This window comes from Eschrichtius robustus, chromosome 11 (genome assembly GCF_028021215.1).
Source record: "Eschrichtius robustus isolate mEscRob2 chromosome 11, mEscRob2.pri, whole genome shotgun sequence".
Lineage (NCBI taxonomy): Eukaryota > Metazoa > Chordata > Mammalia > Artiodactyla > Eschrichtiidae > Eschrichtius > Eschrichtius robustus.
Window position 1 is genome coordinate 95216228 of NC_090834.1, and position 19948 is coordinate 95236175.

A 19948-nucleotide genomic window follows, 5' to 3' on the forward strand; every position below is an offset into this window, starting at 1 on the left:
GTACCAATAATGATAAAATTCACCACCATCACTGCCATCACCTCTGTTGTTGTTATCATCACCAAGCATCTTAAGCTCAAGACCATTTTCTCATTTTTTTCCTAACTGAAAAGATAGGAGCAGAAACTTTCTGTGAAAAAAAGTTGGGCAGTATTTAAAATACTCATTAATTTAAAATATATCATAATTCACTTATGAGAATCTATGATAAAAATAATGAAAGAGTAGTAAACAATTTTGGCAATGGATGATTCCATAGATGTTTGAATTACTAAATTTATACTATTCTTCCATTGTATATGCCATAGCAGCTGTCTGATTCCTAACATGAAATATATTCATGTACTACACTTCATTCTAAGAGCCTTTATATCTGCCTTTCCTTTAATAAATAGTATTATGGTGGAGATCTATATTACTATGAATAATTATAACAGTTACCAAGGTTAAAAATACAATTATACATTATAACAGTTACCCAGGTATCACTGATAATAATCCTTTAATTTTTTAGGAAGTGAAAAATAAGAAAATATTTAAATATCTATTATCAATATCAACATTTGCAGGATTCAGAAAATGTCAGTAAACACACTTTGAATGTCAAGTGAAACATTTGCTTCAAGGAGAAAGTTATGCAGGCATTTGAGAATCTACCTACAAATTGGAATCCAAACAAAGAAGGCACGTGTTCCTCTTCTCTGCAAGATGAGTCCTTCTGAAAAGAGCATTTTAAACAAAAGATATGGAAGGGAGTCATAGAAAATAAAAAGTATGGCCACCTTTAGTCTATGGGAAAGATAGTTTTCACAGAGGTCTTTTTCAAGACGCTCTAGCTGCTGATACACTGGTGAGGAGTGTGACTTCATTGACGCAATAAAAGTCACAGAGACATAATCCGGAGACAAACATGTACTTCAAACTTTACGTAAGTATAAAGAGTAGAAGCAAGTCTCCTGGGACCTCTCTGTTTACTCAACTCTTACTTAGTTCAGTATTGAGTAAAATCTAGAACACAGGTGCCCTGACTATTGTTTTAGTTATTTCATCCTTGGGTTAAAATTCCTCTAAAAGTGTCAGATACTAATGCCTTTGTTTATTGAAGAATTAAGTCTTAATAAGTTCACTCAACAAAAAAATGTTTACTAAGTGTGGATTTTATGCCCTTGCATGGCACTAAAATAAAATAGTAGTTTGAACAGTAGAGCACTTAGTAATTTCCAAAACAGTAAATCAAGAGATGGTGATTCCCCAGTTTATTCAATGGTTATTATGTCTCCAAAAACCTAGGAGTTTTCCATATTCCCATTATCTTCAGCTTTTGATGGTTTCCCCCTTAAAAGAAAATGACTGCAGCAGCTCTAAGCACCTCACCCTCACACTATAATGTTCAAAAGCAGGAAGAGACTGGCAGGCCTTGGGTGTCTCTCTTGATGAGGAAAGAAGAACATTCTCACGTATTCTCTCCTGTCTCATCGGCCAGAACTGGATGACCTGCCAAGGTTTAGCAGCAGGGGACTCAGGGAGCTGACTGAACCACTTCAGTGGGACACAAACTCCGCCAACAGGAACTGAGGGGGCTGCGAAAGGCTGGATGGCAACTAGCAGAGTTTCCCATAATGTGATTCCTCTTCAGGACGGGCTGGCACACTCACTGAACAGAACATTTCTGAGCACTTCCACGTGTAAGACTTTATCTTAGGATGCAAAGATCAAGAGAACTTTGCAGGTAAAGAGTTAGTAAGGAATGTGAATTTTATTTCAGGTGGAATGGGGACTTTTTGGATAGGTGTGTTGAACATCACATTGGCTGCAATCTATGCTAGAAACTTTCACTTGGAGCATTTTACATAATTCCTTGTAATCTCTCAGTGAATTCACCTTTCCCCATCTCTACCCCTTGCTTATGAAACTCCAGCCATGCTGGCCGTCCTGTGATTCCTAGAACCCCGCTAAGACAGTTCCAGGGGCAGAAATCTTATGCTAGCTGGACTTTCCCTCTGCAAAGCCTTTTCATAGATCTTGTGGCTGGCTCCTCAAAATTCAAACCTCAGCCACCAGTCACCTGCTCAGAGGTCCTTTCCAGAGTTCACAGATAAAATATAAGCACTCCTTACCTCTCAGCATCATTCCTATTTTAAAGATAAGTGAACCAAGCCTCTGGGACCAGCTCAAGATTATACAGCCAACGAGCCTAAACCTTCTTGTTCATTTTCGTTATCCTATTTACTTCTACAAAAGCTTATATGAAAAGCCATGTTGTCTTGTGAGTCTCCAGCTCCTAACCCTGCTTTACTCTCTTCATAGACTTCTCACTTCTGAAATGTTATATTTTTTTTCAATTATTTGATGTCTGCTTTGTCAATCAGAATGTAAGTTTCACAAAGGTAGGGATATTGTCAATCTTGATCTTATTTTTTGTCATGTCTTTAGTTCCTAGAATAATGATGACTATTAGTAGGTATTCTAAATAATTTTTGAAGGAAGGATAGTATGAATGAATTATTCTGCAATGTGTTAAAAATCAGAAATTTTCCAGGGAGTGAAAGGACATTTCTTTTATGATATAATGAGACTTTCTACAGGTGTTCAAATCCTAGCAACTTGTGACTATTTTGTTGTAATTTGACTACTCTAGGATTTTATCTGGTTCTGCATTTTGCTTGTGACTTCTCCTTCATAGGTTCAGACAGATACTTGTTTCCCTCCAGGGGATTTCTTTGGCATAATTTCTCTTTTTATTTTATTTTTACTTGATCTAGGTAGAGTTAACCTATTCAATCCCCCCCAAAAAAAAGGCTTCAGTTTGTATTAACAACCATTACTAAATATCTGTACATGCCTGGAGACAGAGCTTTCTTTATAATAGAACAGGTAGCTATATGAAATATTTCCAGAACAGAGTAATCTGTTCTGTTGAACCCACCCCCTGGGCTTCAAACCATCCTTTTTCCTCTACCATCACCTAGTTTAATTGTGCTGAATTGCCATTCTCTGTGGTCAAAACATAGCCCCGCAAACCTTCTTTTAAAACACAGTCTTTCTGGAATTGGCACATTGTTGAATGACTAACACTCCAATCTGGATCACTTTATTTGTAAAATTTCTTTCCAACTTAACCAAATGGCCCAAGGAGAAGAATAATGCTGGGGACACTGGCTGGGAAGGTAGTGCACAGAAAGAGGGTGGAAAGTAGGAGGATGAGGAGATGTGATGAAGAAAACCAGTGGGCGCTCCAGATTTCCATATATGGAACTTATCCACGGGTAGCATCAATTGCATCCCTGTGGCAGATTTTATAGTAAGAGCAAGATTACGTCTCAGTGTCGATGTTAATATCAGGTATCCTAGGATGGGGGAACTAAAGGATATTATGGGGGTTACAAGACTAAGAGAGATCTTTCTCTCCCTACAGCATGTCCCCATTAAGTCAAACCTTCCCTAGTTCAAAATCTACCTCCTGTTAGATCTGCGTGGTGGGGTGAAAAGTTTAAATGGTTGCAAATACCTGTAAGACAAAGCGAAAGATTCCGAAGATTTGACATGTGCAGAGTAAGAATCTCTATTTAGTGAAACTGAACAGTAGCTGAAATTAACTTAGAAAGTGCCTCTTCTTGTTTGGAACCAGCTAAGGGAGTTTGTGCTTCCAAAAGCGATCCCAACCTGACACCTAGTGGCGGCTCTAGGCTTAACCCTTCAGGTCCTGACAGAAAAACCCAGTTACAAGGTTTACATAGAATAAACACTAGCTCCTCAGTTAATTAGGGAGTTAATTCTGCTGCCCCCTCTCAAGTTTTATCAGAAGCCTGAAACTAAGGATTTTTGTATTATCTACATAATGATTTCCTTTTATTAACTGTCATTTGCCGAGTGTCCTCTATGTATCAGGCCTGACACTAAAATCACTTGTCACACATTTTTTAAAACGAATCCTCAAAAGAGCCTTAAAATAGAACTCTTATCTTCGCATTTCAGATATAAGACCACTAAGGTTTAGTGACTGACTTAAATCTCCTTCAGTTTTCAAATAGCAGAGCTGAGACAGAAATGCTGTCTTCTTCAATATTCTTTTCTTGATCTTTTCTTTAAGAAGCTGAAATGGATCCTCTGTGGTATAAAGATGATTTTCCCCCAAACAACTATTTAATAATAAATTGAGTCTCTCAGAGACTCAGACTATATACACATATGCACACATAGTTGATAATGTATCAAAGAAGTATGATGTTATATTACTTTGATTCTAAGTCACTGGAAACTCTTGCTTTGAAAACAGACCCCTTTTATCAGCTTCTTGGGCTGTACTTACCAAGGAAGGCCTTATTTCTTCAGGGAATCCTTAAACTCAGCCCAACCTCTATGTTTTACCTTCCATTTCTCCTATCTTCTTGAGAATGGGATACAGATAGACACCTGGACCAACAGAATGGGTGGTTTACTCTATACATCTGCCCTTCTGAGGATCCTACCTGCTTGAAAACCCCATAACAAAATTCTAGAATATACTGAATATAAACCTTTGAGTTCTGCAAATTTCATCTAAGATGCTGAGGAAAAGGCAGCTGCTTTGGTAACAAGGATTCAAACACTGGACAGCTTTAGATGTAGAATTATAATTACAAGCCTGAAATTTTGCTTGGAAGCAAATAGGAAGCAATTATTTTTTCAGAGGCCATTGGTCTTAGATGATTAATATTTTTAAGGTAAAGTTGCAAACTTTTTTTTCGATAAGCGTGATAGCCCTTGTATCCCACAGACCTAGACGTAGAAACACAGAAACGATAAAACTAGCACCATCTAGGGAATAGACTGTAGTGGTTAAGAGTAAATCACCTGCTGCCAGATTATATGGTTACCATCTCAGCCACACAACTTCATGGGTCACCTCAGACACCACAATCCACCTCTCTGTGCCTCAGTTTCCTCATTGGTTGAATGTGAGTGTTAAGTGAACTAATCTATGGGAAGCTTTGAGAACGGCACCTGGAATAAGGTGAGCAATCAAAACTGAATAGCAGTATCAGTATTGCTGAGAATATGTTTGTACACACAACCTTCACAGCCCCAAATGCCTGCCCTTCAAGCCAGCCTGTGGGAGAACGTCTTCTGGAGAAGTCACTCGTGGGGGACGTTTATGCGAAGTAGGAGGCGTTTCACCAGGTATGTTCTCTGTCTCTTTGTCTCTCTCTCTCTGAAGCAGCCACACACAGTTGTTAGATCAGAATGAATCCTCACATTTTTTTCTCCAGATGATGGATGGAAAAACTAAAATAAGTCCTTTTGAGATAATGTTTTTTTGAGTGTCCAGCTGGTGGAGACAGGAAAAGCTATTTCAGTGAGACAAGAGCTTTCAAGAACAGATTTGGAAAGAAAGTATCATCCTGGTCTTCTAGAAATAGAAGTGCCATGATGCAGACTGCAAGGAATTAAGATTATCCATAGATGGACTTTGCTGCTCAGTGAAAGAGGAAATGATGGAAGCTGTAAGGGAGAGATGGCCCTGCCAAATCCCGATTTGACCAGCTAGCCTGCTGAAACCAGTGTAGACCTGACTGGGTACCATATTCTGCTTTGAACACTTAACGACTTGGGTGTGATGTGATTGTAGCAGAAGCAGCTTTGGTGCCAAAATCCTTGCACAGTGGATAACCTCCAGCTAGTTCCGGGACTTACCTAATGGACACGTCCAGAGGTTGATAGCTAAGCAACACCACTTTGAGAGAGACACCACTTTCCTCTTGAGAGACAGTTCTCTGACTCATGGCTTTAAAAGACTACTCCATTTTTTCCTCCCCAGAAGTCCATTCCAGAGTCCAGATTCTCTGGTGAATGGCATTCTCTAATTGTTAGTAAAACTTTTCAATTCCATACTTTGTCTTTATAATTTTTTCTTTCTTTCTTTTTTCTTTTCTTTTTTTTTTTTTTTTTTACTTTTCCAGCTTATTTTTGTATATATGGTGAATAAAAATTATATATATTGAAGGTGTACAACTTTATTTTCTTTAATAGTGTTAAAATATATTGAGCACCTTTGATGCTATCATTCTTTCTTTTTTTCCTTCATTCCCTTCTCCCTTCCACTGATACTCACTGAGCACTTAATATATACCAGGGACTATGGAATGTAATGATGACCAATTCAGACAAGATCCTACCTGCAAGTTTCAGAGAAGAGAAACAATGCACAACTAAACAGATATATAAACAAGATACTTGTAAAGCATGACAACGCATACTAAAGAGATGAGGTATGATGTAGATCACCCTGGAGGGCTGCCCACTTTAGATCAGATGGTAAGAAAAGGCCTGTCTGAAGAGATGACTTTGAGTAGAGATGTACAGGTTGAAAAGGAACACTGATCCCTTATAGATGCCAGAATTTTCTAAGCATGAACATGTGCAAAGGTCCTGAGGTAGAAAAGAGCTTGGTATGTTCCAGGAACATAAGAAAATCAAGTGTGACTGGAATATATTGAACAAGGGAGTAGGCAGAGTCCAAGATAAGCTTGGAAATTTAGGCATGGGTAGATTACTGCGACATGGCCACATATACCATGGTTGTAAGACTGGCGTTTATTCCAAAAATTTATAGAAAGCCAATAAACATATTAAGCAGGAAAGTATCATGATTTAATTTATATTTTAAATTATTTAGATTGTTGCATGATGAGTGGCTAGTGAATGGGTAAGAACGGAGGCTGCAAGACCAGTTGTGAGGCTACCGCAACCCCGAAGGCAAGAGGTAATAAACTGTGACTTAAACTCAGACAGTGACAGTGTAAATTCATCTCATTTAATCATTACACCAAATATACAAAGGGGACCTTATAATTGCTCCACTTTAGAAATGAGTTAACAAAGGCTACTAGTGATTGCTACTTAAAAGTACTCAGCTCCTAAGTGAAGGAGTCAAGATTCAAACCCAGACCAGTGTGGCTCAGAGGTGAGTTTTCTTTCTCCTAGACATTAGCCTAACGCCTTTAGTGGGTTTGGCAAAAGAAGCTTAAAGTAAGCTTCAGGAATCCTTAACACAGAGTCATGCTGGCCATGGACCCAGCAGTGTTCTAAGTGTTTCCTATGCAGTAGCAAAGTTAATGATCATGACAACTTTGAAGTACCTGCCATTATTACCCTCATTTTGCAGATGAGTAATCTGAGTTTTAGAGAAGGTAAGCTAGTGAATGTCAAAAGCAAAATTTCAAACTGGGCAGGTTAGCTCTGAAGCCATGCATTGAACCACTAAATGATTTAAGATGAACCCTCCTTAGCTGGTCAGTGTTTCTACACAGAAGCAGTATACTTTAAACATACCAGGAAAATAGCCCCCTTTAACCCCCTTTAAACCTCCAGTTGAGATAAAGATTCACACAAAACACAGAAAAGCTTTTTATGGCAATTTCATCAAAATGCTAAAGATTAGACAGGAAAGGCTTCCCACACACTTCAAATGAGAATAAGGAAACATCTCTAACAGAAGTGAACAAAAGATTTATCCTTTCACCATGCTCAGGGCTCAGAAGCAACATTTCTACCAGGTCTGCTTTTTTATAATATAAATATAAGAGGAGACAGATTGAAATGCCAAACTGAACTGCTCAGTGTTTTAGAAAAAGCTGAGAAACATAGGGCAGCTTCAACTCAAAACACATTTGTTCGGTATCTCCTGAAAATTTTCAGCAAGTTGGGTTTGTGGATTCTTAAAATTAATGACAAAAAATCTAATATTCCAACAGAACAGGAGTGACCTATAAAAGGCTGCCTTTATGCTCTAGCATCACCCTCACAGTGCCCCCAAATCATCTCCAATAGGTAGAAGTTTGCTCGAAGCTTTTCCAGTATCTCCACCGTGACCTTAACTACTGTTTCTGCTATTTCCATATGCCCTTTGACTGTCCCAAGTCCCACCACTTTGGTATATAAAATGTAGATAATTTAGGCTTTGCAAGGACACATTGCTGAATCTCAAAGATTGAGAATTTTAGTGTATCAGGGTGAAGATAAATGGGAATAGACACTTCCGGTTTTTCTGCATCTGACTTCTTTATTGCTAATAATAACGCTGACGGATTATTTGAAGCTTTGCATGTATAATCTCATTTAATCTCATAACAAAGATAGACACTATTATCATCATTCTTAGTTTTCTCAGGACTGTTAAGATCACGTAATCAGAATTAGAACCCTAGCTGTCTGATTCTAGAACTGTGCCTATTATCTTGTCCTTACGTCCCTAAGTATACTATGGTATATGGTATTTGTTTTTCAGTATATCATGCAATACAGTGTATTGATAAAAATAAGTATAATATACAGTACATATTCTTTGTAAGCACATTATAATATGCTTAAAATGCCAGCATTAATTCTTCTTTCCTTTTCCCCAATAGGATTCACAACATTGTATGCATTAAGCATTGGACCAATAGGTCTTAAACAACTTAAGTCTCTGTTTTTAATCCTAGATGTAAATTTATAGTTACATGGGGAGGTTTTAAGAAGTGCTTACTATGCCCTTCCCTAGCGTAGAAGATTCTGATTTAATTGTTCTGGGGTATGGCCTGGACATGAGCATTTTTAAAGTTCCCCTCTCTATCCCTCTGGTGATTACAAAGATCCAGGGGTTGGAGTATAATTCCTCTGAACAAATTAATGCAGTCGTATGTGTTACAGACTGAATTGTATCTCCTTAAAATTCATTTATGTTGAAGTTCCAACCCCCAATGTGACTGTTTGGAGATAGTACCTCTAAGGAGGTAACTAAGGTTAAATGAGGTCAAAAGGGTGAAGCCCTAATCTGATAGGACTGGTGTCTTTTTTTTTTTTTCCCCCCTGAGTAGGATTTTTTTTTTAAATTAATTTTTATTGGAGTATAGTTGATTTACAGTGTTGTGTTAGGACTGGTGTCTTCTTAAGAAGAGGAGGAGACACCAGTAATGTGTGTGCACAGAGGGAAGGCCATGTGAGGCCTTTCCTGCAAGCCAAGGAGAGAGGTCTCACCAGAAATCAATCCCGCTGGCACTTTGATCTTGAACTTGGACCTCCAGCCTCCAGAATATGAGAAAATGAATTTTTGTTGTATAAGCCTGCCAGCCTATGGTATTTTGTCATGGCAGCCGGAGCAAACTAATATGACATCCTTTGGTCACAATGATGGTTGTCAGTTGTGGGCTGGTAAAGCTGTCTAGTACCTGAAGGTGAATTAGAAGGTTCTAGGTCCAGGAGCCATTGGCATCCATCCCTCTGCCCTTAGTGAAGCCAGAATGGCTTCCCTAAGAATGGAGTGAACGGAGTGAATACAGAAGGGAAAGAGCTTCAAAGACTGTGGAAAGAAATGGAGCCTCATAGTTTATCGTTTATACACTGTTCTATGGTAAGAAGGAGCAGTATTTAGAAGAGACACGGGATGGTGCTCTAATGACGAAGCCGACAGCATTCTCACTGATTCCTCCACTGCAGGGTAAGGGCTGAACTGAGCTCTCATTGGTCTGTCATCCTCTAGTGGATGCTGTGGAGTCCATACATTTATCCAGTTACTATGAGGCCAACTAAGCTTTATCTTTTTGTTTATTTACTTTAATTTAAGGTATGACCAAAGTGTGTGTGTGTCAGGGAGAGCCTGCACCAGGAACAATATTGAACATGTGAAGAAAGTCCAATCTTCCCTTCCACAGCATTTTTTTTTTTCTAATCAAGATTACTTTTGATTTGGGCTTTCCCAGTGCCCTTACCAAAGAATGAATTCTAACCTTTTAGAAAACACATGTAGCAAATAAAATGTATGGGTGACTACCGTATTAAGAATTTAATCAAGGTCTGCAAGGCAGTGACACTGCAAGTCATCACTTGCAGACTCTTCTAAAGAAGAGTATCTTCCCAACATCATGATTGGGTTTAGAATACGTGGTCTAAAGTAAAAATGTAAGCTTTAAAACCTGTTGCGCTGAATTGCAAATCTCCTAAGACCTTGGCTTGTGATCTGGGACCCTCAGCTTTCTTCTCTGTGAAATGGAGATAATGCAGTCCACCTCCTATGATTTCCGGAGGATTGAATGTGTTAACACTTTAGAAACTTCTAGGATAATGCTAGAATAGGGGCTTCACAAATGTGATTTGATTTTCTTACTTCCTGTCCCAGTTCTTGTTTTTATACTTTGATTATTGAAAAGTTAAAATCACTTTGATTCTCAGTTTCTATACACTGTAAACTCTGTAATATAAACATTCCCATAGGATTAGGACAGGATATGTGTTAATTACTCCATGAAATGACTTGGTAACATATCAAGTCCTATGATAAGATTTGTTTATTTTATGTAAAATTTTGCAGAGACTTGGGCATTAATCCCCAATGGGGACTTTTTCTCATACAAACGTCTCCCTTTTATAAACTGTTGTGAGGCTGAAGAAGTGAAAACCGACAAAGTGTTAGCACACTCATTTTAATTTAGTTTAAGCACCAGGTCATATGACTGTACGTCTAAGTCTACTCTCTGAATTGTCTCTACCACACAGTGAATGTGTCACATTTAGTGGGACTGACCGCATGACTTCTTTGAGAGGCAAAGCTGCTAGCTCTCAGTTATATCAGATGAAATCATAACAGACTACATGTGAAAGAGTTACTATATCCCTGCATGTTATAACAATAAAGTGCAGGATCAAAATACACTTCCGTACACACACTCGATACCCCTACCCCTACCATTTCTCTTATCTTTGAATTACTCAAGTGCTATCTCCACAGCCATAATGAAACCAGAAGTAAACTGAATTGCATTGTTTTAAAACTGGAGCAATCACACATCAACTTGCATTAAGTCTCTGCCCTGTAGATCTAACTGGTGCAACAGAGAACTGTGAAAGCACATTTTGACCTCCATTTGTTATTCTCATTCCCTCATTCTGCTGTAAATTTGATTTGATCTCATTATAATATCCTTAAATGTACTAAATCTTGCATTAGTAAAAAGACACAGGAAGCTTTTCAACTAACCTGTTGTCCTATTCTCCATCCTAGACTATCAGAGTTTGTGGCCTACAAGTCTGTGAATTACTTGCCTGCCACGTTTAGCTACGTGAAGTCTTAAAATATGTTTTCAATGAGAAAAAAATGGACACCCACGTTTTCCCCCATATAAGGAGTATATGAAAGACATTTTCAATTACTGTGGGCTGTCTCATTGTAGGTCTCTGTTCCTACAATGAGTTACAATGATAGCAGTGACCCAGGTGAGAGGACAAGAACCTCTATGATAACCAGGCTGCCAGCTGCTAGTTATTTCCTGGAGTATATGTCCAGGTCCTAGAAGACTGACCACTATAACAAGTGTGCGTCGGTGACCACAGACATTTTGCCTGGTTCTCAATAAAAAAGAAGAAAAAAATCTGATACTAGTGAGTAGTTGGCAATCATCTACACTTGAAACAAAGAAATGCTTAATTGTGGTTCATGTAGTTAAAAGACATTCCAAAGTCATTAAAAATAGAAATGTTCATAAAGAATGTTAAACATGAAAGGCTTAGGACGCTAAACTGTTTAGTCATGATTTCCCCATTCATTTCCACCATTCCCAATTTCTACTTTTTATTAATGAATATATGTTACTTTTATCTGAGCTTTACTGAGATATAATTCACATGCCAAAAAGTCACTGTGTTAAAGTATGTAAATCAGTGGTTTTTAGTATATTCACAGAGCTGTGCAATGATCACTAAAATCTAATTTTAGAACATTTCATAACTTCAAAAAGAAATCCCATACCCTTTAGCAACCACTCCTCAGTCTCCTTTGCCTCCCACTCTTGGAAACTAGTAATCTATTTTTTGTTTCTGTGCATTTGTCAGTTTTGGACACTTCACATAAATGGAGTAATATAATATGTGGCCATTTTTTCATTGCCTATAACGTTTTCACAGTTCACCTGTGTTATAGCCTGTATCAGTACTTCATTCCTTTTCAGTGGCCAAATAATTTTTCATTTTATGATGTACCATATTTCATTTATTCATTCATTAGTTGATAGACATTTGGGTTGTTTCCACTTTTGGACTATTATGAATCATGCTGCTATGAGCATTCATGTACAAAATTTTGTGAAGAAATACATTTAATTCTCTTAGTATACACCTATGGGCAGGATTTCTAGATCATATGATAACTCTATGTTTAACATTTTGAGGAACTGCCAAACTGCTTTACAAAGTGGATGCACTATTTCACGATCCCACCATGTATGCAATAGAAAAAAGAAACTGATTCAACAAAATTACCACATAGACTACCTAATTTTGGCCCACTGTAACTATAGAGGCTACAGATTTTTTTTTTCCTGTTTAAAGAGCAAATGTCTGAGCTACAGTATTGCCCTTTTATTGCAGCAAGATTTAACCCTTCCAATTCTTCATTTTAAAAGATTATTTCTACCCACTGCCATTATAAATTTTAGCCAAATTGGAGAACAGAGAGAAACTGAAACATTACAGGGAATTTAGGACACAGAGAAAACAGAGCAGTAAAAGTAGATAAGCAAAATAGATACTATGCAATCAGCAGTAACTTTGCATTTTTATGTCAAGGAGGAAAAGCAACATTGAGATAAACAACTTTGAGATCTGTAAATATCCCAGATTTGGAGTTTAAAATTAGTCTGGGATAAAAATGATATTTTCCCCTTTAAATACATTCTTAAAGCAAAAAGACGTAGGTAGAAATTGAAAACAGATTTCACTAAATGTCAGTGCTTCTACCAGCCCAGTGTGTGAAAATCCAGCTGTTCTTTTCTGCTTCTTACGTTAGCAATAATGATGGTAAAGACGATGCCTTCCTTATTTGCTGACAGTTGCACTGAAGATGCAGGATGCAAAATAGCATTTCTCTTCTGGGCAACGTTAATCATGGAACGCTGACGAGAGTTCAAAAATAAGTCCAGATCCTTCAAGTCAGTGCCCCACATCGAGATAATATGAAAAACTCATAATACACTGACAAGCATGAGAGAAGTGTACACTTTGCATGATGCCTATTCTTTTTTCCATAAGTAAAGAGATTCATGATAGATTTAAAAACCAATATGAATAATGGGTTATACCAGAATACCAAGTTAGAGATCCATCTATCATCTATATATTTTTATTTATATTACTCATTTGATTTGTTGAAGCAGAAAGAGAATGTTAACCTTATGTTCCTTTTTCAGATGATAACACTGAAGGTCTGAGAGATTAAGTGACACAGGAAATAGGTGGAAGACTATGGATTTTATCCCAGATTTCTGTCTCTTTATCCAATTCTGGAACTTTCCTGTATTTTAGGAGCAAATTTCAGACCAGAGTCCAGCAATTTTAAAGTTATTTATATGGACAAGGAGTCGGAATTTTCGAAATGCGGGCCATATAATGAATTGAATGCAACTATACAGATAGTGCACATTTCCTGTTAGAAATTAACGTTGCTAACCTAAAATATTTAGAACATTTGAATTTTATTGCTAGGCTTTAGCAACTAACTGGTACCTATTGTCAAAAATAAAAGGGAGATTCAGTAAGTATTTATTACGCTCCACTACAGTTAAAGCCCTACTCTTCTATAATGTTAGCTTGAGAAAATTTACTTAAGCTTTAAAAAATTGATGGTCCTTTGAGCCAGTAAGTTCACATCTAGGGCTGTATTCTAAGAAGAGAATCACAGGCATGTACTATGATTTCACCATACAAATCTTTATCTCAATGCTGTTCATAGTTGCCAAAAAATGGAACTAACCCAATGACAAAAAAATAAGGGCTCAATTAAATTATCTGTGTTATATCCACACTGTGACATAGTATGCAACCATTAAAAATGTTGTAACAGAAAATTATTTGTTGGCAAAATGATACTACGACATACACTCACTTTGGTGAACTCCACCTAATGCACAAAGTTCAGGTCCTCACCCTGCTTTTCATTCCAAATAAAATTAGGCTGACTGTCCTCTGTGCTCCAATAGGTCTCCACATACGGCCTACGGTAGTATACGTCATTATTTGGTTATCTCCCCTTGTAGCTATGATTGCCTCAAGGTTAGAGAATCAACTTAGTCACCTTTATTACTCCACCCATATCTAACATACTTGTTCATAATTAATAAGAGGTATTCAAAAAACTTTCACTGAAAGAATAAATGAACAATTCATTCTTTAGCACTGTGTTCAACCCATTTCATGTTAAAAATCATGTAGAAAATAAGACTTCTAGGGTTTAATGGGGGAAATTGTCATGCTTGCTCACAATGAGAGGAAAAAGACCCTGAAGTTTTAGCTACCCTTGACCCTATCTCTCTGCCTTGAAGATAGAAAGGAACTAAGATCTTGGCACACCTGTAACCCATTCACTGCATGGTAGGGTCTCGTCATGCACTGATTGCAAGGGTCTGGCAATAACCTGAGTCAATGCAGGGGTTTTAATCTGAGATCTATACATTTCTATATGATATATCTGAATAGGCTTCATCAAATACATCTCCTGGAATTATCGTCAAAATTTTTATAGGTTTTATTTTGTGTGTATGTCTATTTTGTAAGGATAGGGGCCTTTCACTTTTTATTCAAAATGTCCCTGGATCTAAAAACTCTGAAATACAGTGATGGATCCTACATTGTTTTCATCATATTATTTTGACTAAAAACATCTTAACTTTTACATGTGTATTTCATTTATTAAGTGAATATTTTTTTTATTTTCACTTTGAGACTGGGGAAAGCTGACTTTTTAATGAAGCCCATTAAAATGTAGTTAATGAGAAACTTTGATCATTATTCTTTTCTGTAGACATTATAGCACAGCAGAAATACTTCCAACAAGATTACAAACATTCCTCTGGGAGTGAGAAAAGAGAATTGCTCTTTGGAGTTCAGTGGGGATGAAGATTCCTTTCACCTTTGGTGTCTGTACAGTCAATATTTTCAAGTTATCTAAAGAAAGTCAGAGAGTGGGTCATTGGGAAGAATGTCATATGGATAAGGGCCAGGGAAAGAGAAAGAAGGGCACCAAAGACAGTTTACAGAAATCTAAATCAGAAGACTACCTTCAAATAATACTCAAGAAATCTTCACACATTCTTGAAATCCAGCTGGCTGTGTATGTGTGTTTTGATGTAAAGGTGTAGTCATATTTTTTTTCATTTTTAAAAGCTACATATTTCATTGCCTGAAGGAGCTTCTATTCATTGCCACGGTACTGTTGCCTAGCAGAACCATCACAAGCCATGTCTTAGTATTCTGCCTACAATATTAGACTGGAAGTGTTGACAGGGGGAAAAAATCAGGTGTTCACCTCATTCTGCTCCTTCCAAACTCTGCTGAATTGGGATTGCACGTAGAGTTGGTGACTTGAGGTTTCAGAGGTACCATCCTAGAATGTTCCTCATCTATCACCATTGTCAGTCTTGGGCTAGTCCCAGTTTTAAAAAACACTCCAAAGGAAGCCAGGCCATTCTCAGAGTTTGAGGACATGTCAAAGAGGATTGGAGGGGTCCCAGGACACCCAATTTCATTAAGACATAACAGGCATTATGTGGTCTCTCATATGTGTTTTGGTTTGATTTGACCTGTATTTTCATAAAGAGACAACTAGGGAGTCTTGAAGGCTCTCTATAGGATTATGGAACATTGGTGCCAAAATCAGAGATCATCCATTCCAGACTTGTGTAAGTTGCTTGGATAAAGCAATGTTTTATGCATTAGCATATGAAACTAACAGTAATGATAATGTTTATTGTGTGCTTACTTTGCACCAGGCACTGTTCTATATACTTTATATGTAGTAACTCACTGATTCTTCACAACAAAATTATGACATCAGTATTATTATTATTCCCTTTCTGTCAATGGGGAAAGAAGGCACAGGAAGATGAAGCAACTTGTGCAAGCACATAAAACTAGGAAATAAGGCCTCAGCATCTTACATAATATGGAATAATTATCTACAGGGGAGAGATGTGCAAGCAGGGATTTCTCTGGTCCCTTCCAATTTAACATTCTTTTTCTCTTTTTTAGAGAGAGGGAAGCTATATATCCAAAACCAAGGATGATCACCAGAAATGAGTATATTTTTCAAATCATTATCTGCCCTCCCCATACATACACACACACACACACACACACACACACACACACACACACACTTCTACACACCTGAAAGTACTTACAATCACAAGATTTTTTTAAAAAATTCATTTTGGAAATATTGGCCCTTCACCAGTGAAAACCAAAGATTTGCATGTGGTAAAATAAGGAACAATGATCACATTTCCCATCTCATCCTCTTAAAGAATTCTTAGTATGAAAATCCTGCCTTTCACCTCTAATTTAATAAATAAACACAACTAAAAATATATCTTGAAATCCCAAGACAACTTAACTGGTTTAATAATTAATTTTCATAGCAAAAGATTAATTCATTACTTTCCTTGTTAAAACAATATATGTTCATTAAGCAACCATTTGCTTTAGTATCTATGCACCAGGTATATATGGCAATCAACAAAACGGATTACACCTCTGACTTCATGAACCTTCTATTTGGTGGTAAAGATGTTATCACTGTTACGTTACTGATGTTTTCTCTTAGGTCAATACAGTCTATGTTTATAAAGTTTATAAATTTATAAAGTTAAAGTGAGAATGATTGGAAAGAGTGAAATTAGACACTGTGACATAAACAAAAAGAATTCAAGATAACAAATAACTCTGTAACCACATAACCCAACTGACACAGAGACAAGTTCTTAATATCATTAGTTCTAGTTTAAAATCTTCTAATGATACCTATATATAGCACAGAAGTCACAAACTCTGAATTTGGATTTATCATTTCTTCTAAGAAACCCCACCCCTTAGGATCTTCCTATCATCCATCCCCAAACAGCACCCCAGTATATAAGCCTATAGATTCCACAGTCAACAACATATCTTCTTTAGACGGTTCACAGCCAAATTAAATCTCCCACTCTAACAGAGCATACAGTACCAGAATTGTGAGTTACAATGGTTAGAAATAGGTGAATAACATGTAAGTATTTAAAATGGCCAACTAGGAACACGAGAAAAAAAATATATGACAGGAAAAGTATATACTGTAGACTACGATACTACCTGAAATGAACATATGGATAGTATATCAAGTTCTTATTGCAAATCATTTAAGACTAGGAAGACCCTGGCATCAGACTGTAGTACTTGAATAAATGTCCCACCACATAATAGCTAAGTGACAGGCAAGGATTCATTTGATTGACCTGGAAACCTAGCAGGCCAGGTTCCCAGAGAGACAGTTGCCATCCCCCCTTCCTTCAAAGAGCAGCATCATTTGGAAATTAAAACCCAAAAGATATGGAAACTGGTTAAAACTGAGTACTTAAGGCAGGCATCCTGACAGAATGCTGATAAGATAGAACAGAGCTGAAGGTCAATAATCTAAACAAAAGGCTTGGGTCCTGGACCCTGATCCCACCAAAAGAGAAACTCCCAGTTATAAATGCTGAGGTTGACAGGGCTGGAAGCCAGGAATCTGCTACATCACAGAACTGAAACCACAAAGTTTGGACCTCAGCCCCAAACCATCCTAGAGCTGGTGTTCCCCCAGCCATGAAGCTTAGGAGCCCCACAGCTCAAGACTGCGACCCCTCTCAGGTCTGATGTCTTACTCACCAGTTCCCTGTGCACCTGGCATTGAGAAGCTTGCTCACCTGCTACTGCTCTGGCTCTGTAAGTTTTCCCCTCAGTCAAAGGCTGGTCCCAGCTGGTATGTGTGCTTTCAGGTCATTCACTCTTGATTACTCGACATTAGATGATCTTGGACAAGTTGTTAATTCTCTGTGCGCCTCCGTATCCTCTTCATCAAATAGGGATAATGACAGTAAATACTTCATTTGGTTTCTGTGAGGATTAAATGAGATAATCTATGTCAAGTGTTTATTACAGCACCCACACGTAGCGAACATTCAAAAATGCTAGCTATTATTAGAATTTAGGATTTAATTCCAGGGAATTTTTTTAATATAAATAAGGGAGTTTTTTTTTTTTTAATCACATCTCAAAAGGAACTAAAAGATAAACTTGAGAGCTTTCATTAAGAGACTTAGAGAACCCTTATTTTACCTGCGACTCCACTGTTGATGTGGTAAGGATTATTTGACAATGAAGTGATTCTGAGTTTCAGATCAAAGAAGGGAGATTTATCATATAGAAGAGAGTTATACTTCCGTTCCTAATTAGTGCCTAGGCATCTGTTTGTACTTCTTGACAGGTGAGGAATGGAGAAGTGGTGTGAGGGAAAGACAGCCCAAGTAACTACACTTTTTTTCCTACATAATTACTCATTCATTCATTCACTTACGCATTATTTCCTTTTTTGCAACAGTTACACATTGCAATACACAGTACTAAGCACCATGGTGTGATAAGAAGACAAAAATCAAGCCAACATTGAGAAGTAAGAATTGGCTTGTCCAAAATTTATTCCCTTACATGCCAGTCTACCAAAGAAGGAGTTGGTCTCCTGCAGATCATGTGGAAGGTAGCTACAGCAAAATGCTTAAGCAATCAATTCTGGTAAAATGCTGATGTAGCAGATTCAGCCATGTTCAGGTATGTCAAAGAGCTGGGACGCTAAGGCTTACACATTAGCACACTGATCCTGTCAAGGAAGAGGTGTGTGTTCTCTTATCTATGGATGTCAGACTTAGCAGAACAAGACTAGACTTGGAGCTAAGACGATGCCATACATGTAGTTGATGGATTTTGGCTCTTAATCATGCTAGGGAAGGAACTATCATTTTGCTAGTTAGTTTCTTAAAAGCTTTCTAGATTTGCTAGATTCCTGTGTGCAGCCCCCAAAGTACAATGGGAAATTGGAGAGCATAGACCTCTACCATGGTGAATGCCTCCCACATAATGTTCTTTCATCAGTCCTAGTGTGTGTTTCCTGGTGTTTTGTCATGGTTTGATCAATACATTTGTTACTCTTAAGAAGCTCATTACATGGAAGATCATAAGACTGCTAAGTGTACTAAACTAATACAATTAATAGAATAAGATGCTGTGGGAAAAGTATGTGCCATGTCCGGGGGAATGATTTATTTCCTCTACTGATAAACCTCTGGCTCTCTTGGAGTTGTTGGTTAGAATCCAATCCTATACCTCTGACCATTTCTCTCCCCACAAGAAGAGGAGTGGCTCTACTGTATAGGATTAGAGCACCTGTACCATATGCTCTTGGAAGGTGAGAGGCAGGCTTTATTCCGACATGCAATTAATCTGCTCTGTAACTACACCTCTCACCATAGGAGGGGTCAGGGGCCAGTTTTAGGGGGATGATAGGAAGTCTGTTTTGGCTTCATGTACCAAGTATGTTTCTCAGTACAGCTTTACTATTAATAAAGTTAATATCTGAACATCTGAGGAAGTCAAAGCTTCCTTGTCCATTCTTCAATAGGTTCAGAACTCGAAAGTGACATTTGATTCAGTGTCTCTTTTAAATCTCAAATATTTTTATTCAGACCGGAGTTTGAATCCCAATTGATATTGGAAAGATTGAGTTCAATCTTGAGATGCCAGTGCACTCATTTGTCCATGGTAATAATATCTACCTCATTGGATTATGTGGGGATTAACAGATCACATGCCTGACATATAGTAGGTAGTCATAATTCTGCTTGTGTGATACATGTGATATAAAGAGAAGTCTAGACCAAAAAAACCTCCTGAGATTAGGAAGGCAAGAGTTGAATCTTGATATTAGGAACTTCTAATATGTTTTTAATATTTTTTCCCTTAAATACAGGAAATATTATTAAAAACTTAGCAGATGACTCAAAAAAATTTGAAACCTTCTTATCACCTGTGTTTATGCACTCCAGTCAGTATGACACCGCTTTTCAGAACAAAGAACTTGAGTGTCTCAGCAAGATCA

General features: G+C 37.5%; 1 long non-coding RNA gene across 1 annotated transcript in view; it reads right to left on the bottom strand.

Annotated features, from left to right (window-relative positions):
* The window catches only part of LOC137772598 (uncharacterized), a 483673-nt gene extending 465765 nt beyond the window's left edge, over positions 1 to 17908 (bottom strand). The window contains exon 1 of the long non-coding RNA XR_011075504.1: positions 17724 to 17908. This is a non-coding gene — a long non-coding RNA (uncharacterized lncRNA). The remainder of the gene's footprint in view (positions 1 to 17723) is intronic.
* Between the last annotated feature and the right edge of the window lie 2040 nt (positions 17909 to 19948).